The 15,780-nt window shown below is 46.3% G+C and overlaps 2 protein-coding genes across 3 annotated transcripts in view; one reads left to right on the top strand and one right to left on the bottom strand.

Moving 5' to 3' along the window:
* DOCK1 (dedicator of cytokinesis 1) overlaps nucleotides 1-15,780 on the bottom strand; it is a 528,830-nt gene that overhangs the window by 281,710 nt on the left and 231,340 nt on the right. The window lies entirely within an intron of this gene.
* Nucleotides 1-15,780, top strand: part of INSYN2A (inhibitory synaptic factor 2A) — a gene marked incomplete at its 3' end in the record, with an annotated part of 36,637 nt that overhangs the window by 1,476 nt on the left and 19,381 nt on the right. The window lies entirely within an intron of this gene.

Below are 15,780 nucleotides of genomic sequence, written 5' to 3' on the forward strand. Positions count from 1 at the left end.
AAGGTTTATGATACTGATGAAGTGTAATAGGTATGCCAGTCCGGAATATCTAATCTAAATAAGCTGCTACCTGCCTCTTAGGAAACATATTATGGAAAAGAAATTCGGATGGCATTTTGAAAAGTAAACGCTGACTCACTTATGCTAAATAATTGGAATAACATTGATATTCAGGACTGCATGAGGTTGTATATTTTATACAACAGACAGTATTTTTTTTTCTTACTTGGAACGCATAGAAGCAATGCCCATCCTTAGACAGATCCTATGTGTATACCATTAGCAGCAAGATGCCTTTCTCCACGAGTTGCCCTGTGTGCACAGATGGGCAGGAGAGAGAATGAAAACAGCCAGGACTGTCTGCCATTGATAACAGATCGTTGAACTTTGTTTCCCTTCTTTTGTACTTGAAATTGTGCTAGGACAGCCAGGCAGTGTGCTAGGCTGGTACGAAACAGCCAGCACTGCTCTGCTTCCGTGTTTCTTGAAACAGTGTCATGGCTCACTGGTTTTGTCTAGACGGCCAGACCTTCTCTTTCCCATTCCCCCATGAAGCTGTCCGGATTCCACCAGCCCACGTTTTGGAGGTGGCATCTGAGGCAGTGCCCTGTTGCCTCACGTGATTAGCACGCTTCACCCCGTGGGCTCCTACCCCTGGGTTAAGTGAGCTGGCAGCCAGCATGAAGATAAGGCAAGAAATGCACTGTCAGGGCAGCAAACCACCCTTGCACAGGATTGTTGTGGTTGAGTTACATTGTGTTTGCATGTTGCAAACAAAGGCGAGGAAGCAACCTCTATGATCTTAAGCCCTGGCCCCAGAGGCAAGGTGCCTGGTGCAGATGTTGCCCTTGGTGTCTGGCTTCTCCAACTTCGTGTAGGTGGTCCATCTACAAAAGGAGTTAACTCTCAATAACCCCCACCTCCTACGACCCAGCATTGTTTGCAGCCTACAGTATTAAGCAAAACAAGTTGCTAGCCAATCGTAAACTAATCTAACAGTAGATTAATAGTAACCTACCATTATCGAATGGTTCTCAAAGGCTTTCTTGAATTTTGGGTTTACATCTCCATTTTCATCCCACTTCAATCATTTAGCCTTGAATAAATACATAACCAAAAGCAACACACTAAGGTGGGTCCGTAAGGGATTTCTGATCAGTAGACCGCTCCCATGGAAACATGAAAAGCCCAAACAGGGACCGATCACTGACTTCGATACAGCTGGTAGTGACTTAAACCAGACAGCAAACTAGAAAGATACCAACATCACCAAATGGGAAATAAAATTCAACAAATGGTATAAAACCAAGTGCATATACTAAGTCGCGTGCATCTCACCGGGGTGTGTCCCAAAATAAACAACTGCGTGGGTTGAACATCAACAAACACCCCATGCAAGGAGAACTGTGTTCTACACAGAGGTTCCTTCTATTAGAACAGGCCGGAAAGTTGTTTTAAATAGGATCCTCTGAGTTCTCTGAGACTACATCAGTCTTCAAAGTGGTTTTGAGTTTGTTAAGACATGTCTAGGTGGGAATTCTGGCTCTGAGGACTTGGGCGAGGGCTGCACCTCTCTGTGCCTCATTGCTTCACCTGTAAGTTGGAGCTCATCCCCCATCCTGCAGACCGAGGGTGAGGAAGACAGGGAGTGACCTTTGAATGCACGGAGCCCAGCACCAGGTGCATCTGAATGGGTTGGTGTCTGCTGGTGGCGTGAGGGTTGCCTTGCTGGTCAGCGGTGTTGGGGTCTGGGGAACACTGAGTGGCCCCATGTCTGAGTCCAGAGTGACGGATGCACCCCACACACTCTCAGTACACAGGCTGCCACCAAGTGCCGTTCCTGCACGCCCTGACCTGCTTTGTCCACATGTGGCTATTGAAATTCAAACTCGAATTAATTACAATTGATAATTCCGTTCTTTAATCACATCGGAAACATCACAGGTGCCCAAGAGCCACCTGTGGAGACTGACTCCTACACAAGACAGAGGACATTGCCATCATCACAAAAAGGCCTTCGCCCCAGTATCCCCAAAACAAGGGACAGTGCCTGGCTCCTAACCATTTGAGGAGTGGGCACCTTCAATCAAGGCAAAGGATGACTTGACTTAGAAATCAATCTCTAGGTCAGTTGTTGTCTGCACAGGCCAAGTTCACGGTAGAAAAGCAGGACCATAGCCAGGTGAACCCCCACATCTGTTCCTAATAATCTGCATTTCCACCTCCCTCCCTGAGCTCTCCGGGTAACAGTGAGTCAAGTGGTTTCAAATCCCAAAGCCACCTTGAAGGTGACCTCTCTTGCTCAACTGCCCAGGGTCATTGATTTGCCCAGAATTCAGATTCCCACCACTGTTTTCCACGTCAGAATATGGACAAGGAGACAGCGGCCTCGGAGGCGGGTAGATAAGAAGCAAAGCTCCTTCTCCATCCCTTTCTCAGGGGTCTGGGCCAGCAAGGGGGGAGAATCTGCTGGTACATTTTTAACAACTGGCTCTCAAAGAAGGGGGAGTAGCATTTGCCGATTTCCACGGTGTAAATACTGCTATTGTGGCCAGTATCAGCCAGCTCATTAAATCCCGAAAATGTAACCTTCGGCTGCTCTGAGCGCTGGACCAATCCCCTGAAGGACATGCACCAGGACAGTCACTTTAAAGGAGGAATTCACACGACTTATTTTATGCGCTCAATCTAAGCCAGGAAATGTTATCCTGTCGTTGCATCTCATGGTAGAAAATAGGAAAGCTCACTCTACGTTACGCAGATGATTATTAGAGTCATTATGTAACATGACAAGGAATTTCATGACCACATTAAAATATTGGAAAACACTCCACGTCATCACCTGTGAAGAATGCTCAGAACCTGTGTACAATCCACTTCTCTCCTCACCCTTCACCCCCAAATTAGCTTGCAAGGGCCTTTGTATAGAAATTAACCTTCAGTAAGAGGCGTCTCAGTGAGGGAAGGAATTCCGTGTGTGCTTGACTTAGAAATCAATCTAAGAGCTCACGACTTTGAAACCAAGTGACACATTTTGCCCCCAGATCCCCACTGCACTGCAGGCTTGAGCCAGGGCTGGCGAGGCCTCAGGCGTGCTCTAGCGCAGACCAAAGGAAGACAATGCTCGTTGAACTTGGCTAGCATGGCCATGGGCAAATTACATTGAATGTATAACTTGCATAGAACTTCTTTTCATTGTTGAGTTTGTTTATGCATTACCAAGTCTGCCAGGCAAGTTCTTGCAATAGTTCTTACTCTGTGCGTAGAAATTTCTGTATCACCAACCAGGACCATTTTCAGTAGCTTCCAAATTATTTTTCAGAAGAGACTCTTTCTTTACTCTCATTTGCTTATATAGATTTCCGAAAGGCCTCAGCAGAGAAAGTTTTCAGTTTAGGCAAGTTACTTAATCTCAGCGAGCTTCAGTTTCATCTTCTATTAAACAGGGATGCTAGAAGCTTAACAATGCTGTCCACAAAGGTCTCAGCAATAACCGACACACAGCGGGCACTGAAAAAGGACCTATCCTAATATGAGCATTTCAGCGGGAGGCATTCTTTAAGCCAGTGGATGTGCACAAAGTGTCCAGGAACACGCCTTCTTATTCTTAGTCCCTTGTAAAATGTCTGGGCAATTCACTAAAACCGCTCACTTTAAACAATTCAGGCAGCCTTTGATCCCTCTGTTTGCGTGAATGCCAAGAATGATCCTGCTTATTTCAAAGCTCTCAGCGTTATTCTTGTCTCTTCCCAGGAAGTTCAGGGTGACACAGGATATCTAAACGAGCCACAAATGTAATCGCTGAAGGCTGAGACCGGGCAAACGGGGCACTGAGTTTAGAAACCCAACCAATTCTTGTTAACAGTCGTAATTCCCCAGAGCAGCTGTGGGTTGCTGGGCAGGTGACCCTCCGACCCAAGGCTGTGGGGCTGCAGCACTCAGCTCAGGGGCTGCACCCTTACCGGCCACCTCGGCAGGCAGACGGCTGCTTACTTCTAAGGTGCTGGCAGCCCCACATGTGAGGTGTCTCGAGGGGTTCACTAGCTGATGACAACCCAGCGACCCTCGGTTCTTCAGAGAAGACCTACAGATGACATGAGAAGCTTTACTCCACCCATTAAGCGAGAGGGCAGGACCTGCCATCGCCCAGGGTGAGAAAGGTTCTTTCACTGGTCGGGTCTCTCCCCAGTATCAGCCAAGTGCTACCTGCAGGCTTGGGTGTGTGGGAAGGAGGAAGGAGCAGCTAAACCCAGGCCACTCCTGGCCCTTAAATGTGACCAGCAGGCAGACAGGAGATCATGAAGCTCCGGGGGCTTTGTACTGAGTCAGAGCAAGTGTGAGGCCATCACATAAGACACGAAAATCCTAAGTAACCAACCAGCCCGAGGAGCCCGGTAGCTTGCAGTGAGCGTTATAAATCCCGTGATTCAATCTCCCGGCCACGGGGTCCTATTCAACCTCACTGAGACACGGGTTTCTCCACGGGGGGATGTCCCGTTCTCTCGAGTCCAAGTCACACAGCGACAGGAAAGGGAAGAACTAGCCAGGGGAACCGCCCTGAGGTCAGGGGCCCTTTGCGGGCACAGTCTCAGGGGCTCTGCAGGCAAAGGCGATAGGAATAAAGGTCTGGGGACGGCCACGAGTTAAGACAAACCCAGTGTGGAATCCTGTAGTCATGTTTGCTCAACTTTGTTTTTCCTTTTAATCACTGACAACAGAGGCAGCCACAGAGTGGGTGAGGGTGTGTGTGTGGTACGTACAGGTAGAAATAAGGACCTAGGCCTGCAGGATCTATTTTTACTGAAAGACCTCACGATCAGCTTCCAATGTAGCAGACGTCAGCAAACTTTTTCTGCAAAGGGCCAGACAGTAACTCTTTTAGGCTTTGAGGGCCGTGCAGTCTCTGTTCAAGTGGTTCAGATGTGCCAGTACATCGTAAACACTGTCATACACGACACACGTACGAGTGAGTACTGCCACGGTCCTAGGAAACTTCACAAAAACAGGCGCTAGCCAGACTTGGGCCAGTTTGCCAGCTCCTGCGACATGGTCTTGTAAGTGTAGTAACCATAGTTCCTCGACCTGAAACCAGGTCACAGTATGGGCGCAGGGCAATCCCAGATGTGACTGCCCCACAGACGAGTGTACCGTTCATTCACAGGTTCAAATGGCTTCTACCAGGAGTCTCCTAAGTGTTGCGCGCTGTGTCAGGCAAGGTGGAGGGGGGGAGGGTACAGGGCAAAGAACTCAGGCCCTCTCTGAAGCGCTCACAGGTTGCTGACACTGTGTCTGTACAAGCCTACGCTTATCTGTTCATCAGCCCATCAAACCTGCAGGATTCTGCTGGGGAAGTGTGCGTGTGCATGTGCGTGTGTATTATCCACAAACCTGTAATTTACATGCATATACATACATGATGTGGAAAAGGTCTCACTCTCCCACCAGCAGCAGTAAGAGGTCATCACAACACCTATTTGTATGATGTGACTTGCTTTCACCTAGATATTAACGCTGGATGGACAGAAATTACACACTTGCTTTACCTTCTGCCTTATATTGACAGATCACTGAGCAGCAGGCACTCTTCAGGGGGACCTGTCAGGGGATGAGAAATCTCTCCAAATTTTCTCTAATTATCCGTGCCCAAACAGAATAAATACTGCATCGCAATTACAGAGGAAGCGTAAAGGGACAAGTTAATTTGTTTAAGTCACAGAGCAGAAAGAACCTACAGCAAAATCGCATCACTGCAGCAGCTGGGGCGTCGCCCGGAGTCAGAGGTCCCAGCAGGAGGCGTGCAGCCTCCCACCCACCCGGAGCCCAGGGGGGAGCCAGGCACGGTTAGGCAAAGCCACCTCAGGTCGGCTGTGCACCCTCCAGAAGGAGACCGGGTTACTCCTGCCCGAACCCACCCAATTAACTGAGATCAAAGGTTTCCACCGGGTTAGCTGGAATGGCCAGACGTCAAGGAGGGGAGGTGGGCGCTTCTGAGGTCTCGACAAGCATCCTTGCGGACGTCTCTGGAATGCGAGCACTGCCTTCCTGGGTGTCTGGCCCGACAGCGCATCACAGGAAAGGGGGTGTGTGAGCCGAGAAGGGAGAGCAGCACACAGGGTCAAGCTCGGAGACAAAAAGGTTCTCCTCCTGCCAGCCGCACCCCTGTCCTCTCATGCTCCCTATTTGAAAGGGATGGAAATGTCAGCACTTCGTTGTCTAAAGTTCTTGAGAAATCAGTTTTGGTGGCTCTGCCCATTTGTTGCAACCCAAAACATTTTTTAAAACGTGCCAGCCAGCGGACTGAGGTTCCCTCCTGTTCACATGGTTTTTCCGTTTTCCGAGAATGACCGGGGCTCTGCAGCCAACTGGTCCTGAGCTGGCCACGTTGCCCCCGTCCCTCCCTGTCTGTCCTACATGTGCCAGTGCCTTTCTCCAGAGGCTTCTGACTCTGTGAAAGAGACCTAAGAACACCCGCCCCTCCTGGGCTTCCCTAGGAGATTAAATAAAATACCGAGGACCAGGCTCTCTTTGCACAGTGTGTGTGCAAAGTTAACTCCTTTCAAGTTACTTCGTTACTGAGAAGCAACCTTCCAGGTGCTAAAATGCACGATGCAAGGGTGCAGGCGTGAACACCTTCAGAGAAACATTCTTGCTTTACTCAAAAGGCAGGTCTATTTCCAAGGATTAGGAGGGGCTGAGGATTACAGGATGCAGACCTCCAGCTTTGTGCTTGCTTTCAGAGAAGCGTACGGGGCAGGGTTATTTGGTGTTACGGCCAAGGCAGCTGACGTGGAGTCAGGAAACGTGGTTTTGTTCCCAGCTCATCCTAGCTTCACCCCTCTGAGCCCCACGCTCCCACATGAGAGGAGGACAGTCCACACGAGACAAGGGACCTCAAGGGTCCTTTCTGATCTAAGAACCAATCCTCCAGAGACGTCCAAGAACTTCATAATTTCAGCCACTGCTGTAAATATGTACAGAAGTTGAGAGAGAGACAGAGAAAGCAACACAGCCCTTTCTACGGATGTCGGTTAATAAACGCACACAGTGGTCCCACTATTAGGTTTTCTTTCTCCTCCTGATGCCTCAGCCATTCCTCATCTCTTCCACTGCTACACACGCTGCAACTGGCCTCTGTCCTTCTAGCTTGCAATCCTTTGAATAGTCTTCAGGGAACGCCCCTTTTTTTCTTTTTCTTTTATAACTAATGGCTTTTATATATTTGATAAAATATTCAAGTTCTAAAGTACAAGTTACCGTGTTTTATGACTCTGAAATAGAAGCATACATGATATTCTCTTCTAGCATTTTCTTCATTTAATACACAGGGCTGCACTGGGTCTTTCCTATAGCTTAAATGTATCTAACGTTGTAAATACTATTTTTAAGTTTTTAGGCAATAATAAGCCTTTCCGTCCTTAATATGAAAAATGAGGCACATATATTTATGAGAATATAAAACGGGTTCCAAATTCTTACTTTGGGCTTCATGTAGGTATCACACATACTTGAAAATGTAATTTAAATAATCTTCCTGTGCAGAATGCCAAAAGAAGATTTCAAATACCTCCCCAGCCTTTTAAGTTGGTAGGTGAATAAAAGCCTCACTACTGAGCCACGAGGCAATTCAGACACCCCATTCGTAGATAAAATGAGCACTTCAAGGCTTGGCATGAACGTTTATGGAGTTTATGGAGTCGTGTCCCAGAACTCGGGTTTAAAAAAAGAGAGAAATGAAATGCAAGCTCTACTTTTCAAATACTTTTTTTTTCTTTTTGAAACCCCATGCAACTTCTGCTAAGCTACGCAAAAACTGGTTTGAGCTCTATTTCCCATTGGCTCTGGGGCAGAGTTCTGGTGAAGCGTGTGTCTCTTGGGCAGAGCACCAACAGAGCTCATCCATTCTGAGCACCTACAATATGGCGGCCATCCTGCATTGTCTCAGTTAATCCCCAAATAACCCTGTAAGGTAGGAATATGCTTCCACCAGGAAACTAAAGCTTAGATATATTAAGTAACATCCCCAAGGTCAAGACTGGTAAGAAATAGTAAAGACAAAACTCACCTCTAGACCCATCAGGCCCCAGCAGTATCCTCTCCCTCCTCTGAAAATGGGAGACCTAGATGTCTGCGCAGATTTGCAAAGCAGACACTTTTGCTGCTCCTGCCAATTCTGGGTTCTTCCTTTTACTGGATGGGATCAAGAGGCTCCCGCACCCGGACCTGGTAAAGGTCCACGTGAATTTATGTTCTGGAGAAAGCACCCTTTTAACGCTGGAGGGAGCAGAAAGCACCTTGGAAGGGGTCCCAGTAATAAATTATGTTTTTAAGGATTCCTAATCAGTAAGAGGAATCCCCTCTGTGAGGTAGTTTCAGAGAAATCAAAGCCGCTGATATGGAAGTCCAGGGACCAGCAGCCGTCCATGAGCAACCTTCCCGGGGAAACCACTTCAAAGCTTTCACGTACCGCCTGTCACCTAAGTGGCTCGTCCAGTGACCACCAAGCGCCACCCGGGCTCTACCTTAATCAAATGTATGTCCACATTCATGGGAGCAAACGCTGAAGCAGAGTTTTTAATGCACCATAAAAACAAGCAAACTTGTGTTTTAAAAGCCAGATCTGAACGGACAATTATGAAAAATGAGTTCCTCTACGTAAAGAAGGTGTAAAACTGGGCCTATTTTGACCCAAAATGGAGTCAGATTTTTTTGTCAGTATCTCATTGGTTACAGCACTAGACTGGCTCCCCAGATAAAAGTCTCATAATTGGACATCAAGAATTTTACACTTGCTGACACCAAAATTTGAAGATTTTAATCTTCAGCTGCAAGAGCTCTGAAGCATTTGTTTAAAAAACGAGTGCAATGTCAAGCTTCTGAAACAGAGCACAGAAGCTTCACAGAGAGGAAGTCTGATTTAAAACTGTGAACTAACGTGCTCTATAAAAAATACATCAAAAGAAATTATACATCAAAGGTAAAGGCTCTGTGGTTATTTACCATCGGAACCACTGCCCAACGCACATCATTAATGCTTTCAAATTAAAACCTCTGTAAGGTGGTAAGTGGCAATACTACAGCTGAAGGAAGTGGCAGCCCAGAAGAAAATTCGTTTTCACACAGCATACTCACATTCCTATTTTCCTTCTAGTTTGGTAGCAATGCCACCAAAATTCATTTTCATTAATTTTCAATAAACTACAGCTTTAGCTTTATGTCTCCTTCAGGAAACAAGTTAATCAACTCAGCTTCAGCTCAGCCCTAAAAAGTTGTTTCCTTTATTAATAGCTACTCCTGGTGCCCTCTGGGGCCAGTGTCTTTTTTGTCATTATCGTCATCATTTTGCAACTTAGCATCTCCTTGATTTCAGGAATATATGAAGGAAACCGGAAGCTCTGCCCTATTTGTAATATAACCGGGCAGTTCTACATGCCAAATAATAATCAATATCTGCCCCTATTTTTACATATTATGGTTTTATATTATGGAAATAGGATTAGAAAACACTAAAGAAAAAGTCCTGCCCTAACAATAGTGTTCATCTCCATGTCTGTCTCTGTTCAAATCTCCACGTATTTCTGACAGGAGTAATAATGACTGTGCAATAATAAGAAGACAGTCCCTCTTCTTCATCACGCATGGCTCTGTGTAAAGGCAAGGAAGGAGAGAACCGGGGCAGGGCCCAGGGAGAGGCACAGACGATGAGACATCATTGCTGGAGGAGAGGCAGGTAGCTGCTGCCAGCCCCGGGGGACGAGACGCTGCATGGCCTCGACTCCCCATGCTGGCGGCCATGCTGCACCACTCACCACCATTATAGTTTCCCTTTAATTCTTTGTAATGAAAACAAGCATTAAAAGCTTCCCTAACGACCAGAGCCTCCCCAGAATAACAGAGTCACCGCATTTGTTGGGGGGCTGGGCTAATAAAAGTTAATTTGTCAACAGCGTCTAAAGAAAGCCACCGAGTCCATTATATATGGTGTTTGCCACTGAAACGTGTTCACCAGGATTCCTTCTGGGATAAAGAAATGACATTTCCTGGGGTGAGGAGGGAGCTGGTTTAGGTGCAGACTAAGCCATTTATTTTAATAACTGGGTGTGGGAAGCAGAGGATGACTGACCCTTCCCACTTGTGTGGGGAAATTTAAGATGGTACCAGGGTAATACTTTTGGACAGATGTTTTCACCTGATCCAGCTGGGAACATCACAGAACTGACCACCCTGTGGGTGGGTATCAGTTAATCCAGCAGAACACTCAGGCAGATTCTTCATTCACTCATTCACTCACTTGTTCATTATTCAGAACTATTTCTTGAGTACTCGCTACACTTCAGACCCCAATGTGAGCACTAAACGTCCATCAGGGAATAAACAGACAAAATCTCTGCCCTCGGGGTGCTGGCATTCTAGCAGAAGAGACAGACTAAAAAGCAAAATCATAACGCAAATTTATGGCATGTTCCACGGTGGTAAGTTTAAAGCAGAGAAGAGAGGCAGGTACTGACTTTCTATCAGTCACGACAGAAGCTAGCGTTTACGAAGCACAGCTCCAGCCCTGCTCTCCAGGAGGTACCAGACTACGTGCTGGGATTGGGGAGATGGCTGAAGCTGTGTCCAACGGCCACCAGTGTGCTCTCAGCCACACAGGAGAAAGACACCTCTACTGGACATCATCAGCATTCGCTGTGGAATGATCTGGAAAAGAGCCACAACAGGGTGCTGGGAATTTGCCAGAAGCCATGCTGGGCAGCCTATGAGGGAACAGAGGAGCTGGTCCAGACCAAGGATGCTGGTGTGAATGAGCACAGAAACCGCCCCACGGAAGGAGTGCTACTTTTTGAAGTTATACAACTTACTCCGTTAACTTAGAAGCAATTCCTTCATCTTGGAAACAAATGTCCTCTAGATTTTAAGTGTCATGAGGGCAAGGTCTGTGTTTTATTCATCCAAGCAACTGCTCCCCAGCAAAGGGCCGCGCACAGAGCTGGCGAACAAGAACCATCCCATGGACGGAACACGCGAACACAGTGAAAGCCAGTTGGTTACTTTGGCTAATCTATAGCAAAGTGCTTGAAAGTCTGTAATCAGAGCACTACACAGAAATAACTAGGATTACTGAAAACCACCCTGATGTGTTTAATCAGCTCACACAGGGTCACATAGAGAGCTCGTTCTTCAAGGGTCCACATCTCAATTCTTGGCTCTGGGAGAATGGTACATGGACAATTTTGAGAACTTCACCCTCTAGTGGAAAAAATTAAGTAAGGGTAACACTAATGGGAAGAAGAAAGATCCAGCTCAAGCTACGATTGGACTGTGCTCTAAAACATCACTTCTAAGTAACTTGTTTGGACCTCTGCACGATTTCCAACAAGCCAAAATCATAGATGGTGTTGGAGTTCCCAGGCTAGCCCTCAAGTTTCTTCAGCTGTACTGAGATTCAACAGAGAATGCTGTGAAATCTAACAGTCAAGTTTGTAGAGCGATTATTTCTTCTAACACAGGACTCCAAAAATGGATCTCCCTTAAAGGTTCCAACCAGAACAACTCTTATTTTATGCAAGCGACATCTGGAACATACACATTCAAATTCAGGAGGATCGCATGAGTGTGTGTGGAAAGAAGTCTTTGATGTCCTTCAATCTCAATGAGAGCCCTTTCCTCCAAAAAGAAGTCCAGAAGACGAAACTAAAAACAGAGGAAACCAGTAGTTAATGAGAATGGCCCTACTGCCTGACCTCACATCTACAGGCAAAAGAGCAGGAGAAGAGAGAAACCAGGGTCCTAGAATAAATGCTTGCTGGCTAAAATTCTCTAAATACAAACAATGCAGCGATTATAACCAAGAAACTAGTGCAGGCACTGCTCTACCATATTCAGGGCAATAAACAGAAAACATGGAAGTGAGTCTTTTAAAGCTTTCTTTAAATGTCAGGAGCTGTCAAATTCCACTGAAACAGAGATCAAACCAACCCTCATGGATCGACTGAGACAAAGTTACCTTCCCAAACAACTTTATTTTTCATTTGCTCTTTCATTCATCATTCCATGCATCCAAAGCCTTTCCACCTCTCCTGTGACCAGCAAGCCAGATGTTGGCTGGGCAAACAAAGAAAAAGGCAAAGCACGCCATGACGATACCAAATGCTGGGAGTGCTGGTGGAGGAAAAGTCATTGAGAGCTGGCCAAAGGGCACCTGAAGAGCAAGTGACGGTGCAGAATTCTAAAAAGGCTTCACAACAGCCAGCCCACTTAGACATCCCTAAGGCAGGGGAAAGCAGGGGTGGTGAAAAGATCTGGGGTCAGTGTTGGTCTGTGTTCTTCAAACTGCAACCTCAGTTTTTAAAACAAACACACTGCTTTGTCAGCTTGGGGATTCCAGGCCACTAATGAACAAAGAATTTTCCAGCCTAACATAGCAGGTCTGCCACTGGCTACAAAACGACTCCCCTCAGCTACTGGGAAAAAGGGACCTGGTCAGACCATCACCAGTGAAAGCCAGTACTGCCTTTTATTGACCAATGGGTGTTCTTGGCATTTGTTAAGAAAACTGGCGTCATATTTTTTTAACGAACTTAAATTGGATGTCCCCCAAATCCTGGCATTCAATAGCTCAAGTTAATAAAACAGATACAGTTGAGGTTCCACGGTTATATGGGGAAAGTCTACATTCGCTTTAGCCGCTAAACAGCTGATATAGTAGGAACTAAACTACAGTTGCAGGGCATAATCTGGCAAATTCCTAGTGAGAAATTAGACTTAGGAACAAGCCAAAACTACTGCCAGAGGTGGGCTTAAAACATAGGAGACGGTCACTGAAAACAGCTGAGTTTGACTAGTTTTGAAATTTAATTTCCCCTAACAAAAGTAGTGGTCTCGGGCTTCCCTGGTGGCGCAGTGGTTAAGAGTCCGCCTGCCGATGCAGGGGGCGCGGGTTCGTGCCTGGTCCGGGAAGATCCCACATGCCGCGGAGCGGCTGGGCCCGTGAGCCATGGCCGCTGAGCCTGTGCGTCCGGAGCCTGCGCTCCGCGACGGGAGAGGCCACAGCGGTGAGATGCCCACGTACTGCAAAAAAAAAAGTAGTGGTATCACTTTATGCCTCTAATTAATGTCATTTTGAGACTATTAAGTAGAAAAGCCCTTTAAGATGCTGCCATAAATGATGGCTCAGTTATCAAGAAGGCACAGCTGGAGCACAAACCTGGCCTAGAACGCGGACGGAAAAAAAAAAAAAGTGAGAAGATGAAGTGAGAAGGCTGAAAGAACAAGAGAGATCAAAATTAGGAGAATAAATTGAACAACGGCATAAAATGATCACTGGGAGCAGAGACCGTGCCATTTTCTTTGTTGCAGCAAACAACGTCTGAGCAGAGGGCCTAACACATACCTTTGAGTTAATTCAAAGTGACTCAATACCCTATGTAACGAGTGTTCTGAAGACCGCAATTAAAGGACCACGCCCTGATTTGCACATTACCCAAACACGTCTTTTGCTGACATGCTAAGAGCTCTAAACCTGCTGAAAATCACCATGTCATCTAAAAGACCCACAAATTAGCAATGAGGTCACTTGCGCTGTGTGTCCTGTGCCATGCACCCTGCGCTGTGTCCCAAAGTGGAAGTGGAAGAGGGGCCCCTCCAGGTGCATGCTTGCACACTGGTGATGCTAGCTGAGAGGAGAATGCTTTTCTGAAATCTAAAACCAAACACTCCATTCACAGTTCCCCAGGGAATGTGAGAAGAGATTCTTCCACGGGCAATTAAAGATCTTCTGGCGAAAACAGTGTTGTGAGATGTGGCAGGAGAAACAGCACATTAAAGCCAATCCAGTAATCTAGTACCAGTGATTACAATTCAATACCATAGAATTATTTCCACCTGCCAACCACTCTTCTCTGAGCTGCTTATAACTTTGTCAGACTTTGCTTTTGAAAGCAGGCACAGTAAGAGACATTTTTTCCCCCTTCCTGACCTTTCCACCAAACAATTTTTCTCTGCTGGGGCTGGACTGGAGACACAGAGTTGTCAGTCTCCACTCTCAGGCCCCATCTTCAAGGTCTCAGAGACACTGAGCCACTTGGACGTGGAGCCAGGAAGAAAGCTTCCGGTGACCTTTCTGTGATATTTTGCAGCGCCCTCTCCTACCACCCAGGGCCCTGCTACCTTAGATCTCCCTGTGATGCGTTCATGAAAAAGCAGATGCCGCCTTGTCCCCCCTGTCCCCGGCTCTCCATCCCTGCCTCCTGGGACACACCTGTGGTCCAGCTCAGGCTGAAGCTGGCAGACATCCTCCTTCGCTGATCATTCCTAAGGCTTTGTGACAAGAACCGCCACACGAGCTCTGCCCTTTGCCTTCCCTTCTTTGTTTCTGTTTTTAAAATCCCATCCCTCATTGCCTCTTTTGTTGCTGATCTGCAACAGGACTAACTGAAGACCTGCAGACCCAAAATTGTCACCAATGCTGTCTATTTTATACAAGTGGACAAAAGTATATTTTTACCTTCAGGATTTTTTGATAATGACAACTAAAGAATTGGAGCAGTTGGCCTCAGAAGCCAAAGGTAGCTAGAGAAACTGGTGAACCACATTCTGAGTTAAACTTGAAAATTCTAGGCCACTAAGAAAGGAGGATCTGATGTTTTCTTTGAATGGGGGTGCCCCAACTAGAGTTCCATGCTGTCTTCGACAAAGGACACTCATTTTACTTTCTTTAAAGTACAGCAAGGTCTTCTGAAGAAATCTGTTTCACTACAAAGCGGAAGTGGAAATGACTCTCATACCGGACTCCACCAAAACTACCTTGTAAAATTAGCTTGAGCAAAACCTTCTGCTTTAACAAATCAAGAACAACAACCCCTCCATGTGCTTTCCACAAAGTCCATCCTCTTTACATCCCTATTAATTTCATAACTGAAGTCTAGTCTCCTTTACCTTTCAATAAAGCCCACCCTGACCAATGAGTGTCCAAAGGGCATCAAGGAAGGAGAGGGTCAGGATCCCAGAAATGGTCCCTGGGTTAGAACCGTGATCTGGGGGGATGGGAGTCAAGAGGGTCAATGGAACAGGAAACACACCTTGGACTCTTGGCGCTGTCCTTGGTGCTGAATGTTATGCTTTCCACTCCCCCGCCTCCCCCCACCACAGTAATATACGCTGTTGAGTCCAGAACATTGACAAATGGCAACTCACTGTAGTGAGATGATTAACGGCAAGCGCTGCAAAGATCGGTGCATTAAAAAATCCATGTTTGCAGTGAGCACGCCTGTCACTGGGATCCAAGGAGGTTCACACTAGAAAGTGAGAAGCAGAACTTTTCATAATTTATACTTTTCATATGCTTTTTGCACTCAGAATTTTTTTCATTAGATTTGTCTGTTACTGGACTTCAATATGAGAACACAGAGACTGACTGTATTATTTGGTTAATAGATTAATATTAACCAAACACCCAGCGTGTACCAGGCATTGTGACAGGCGTGGGGTTATAAACCTATATAAGGTATAGGTTCCCCAAAACAAAAGAGAAGAGAGTTTTATAAAGGTAGCAATTAATGTGCAAGACATAAAATTTATAATTTTGGACCAAGATGTTCTCCCTCTGTGGCTTTGACATCAATAATCTAAGCTCTCTCTTCTCCAAACTCCTAATCACAAAAGACCTCTAGCCCTACTGTCACTGGAGAAGCATCTGCTCCAGCAGTTCAGAGTTTTTGGATTGCTTCTCTTTTTGGCAATGGCAATCCAGAAAGATAATCATTCCAAGTATGGGTTTTATGACTT

This window comes from Leucopleurus acutus, assembly GCF_964270905.1.
Source record: "Leucopleurus acutus genome assembly, chromosome: 14".
Taxonomy (NCBI): domain Eukaryota; kingdom Metazoa; phylum Chordata; class Mammalia; order Artiodactyla; family Delphinidae; genus Leucopleurus; species Leucopleurus acutus.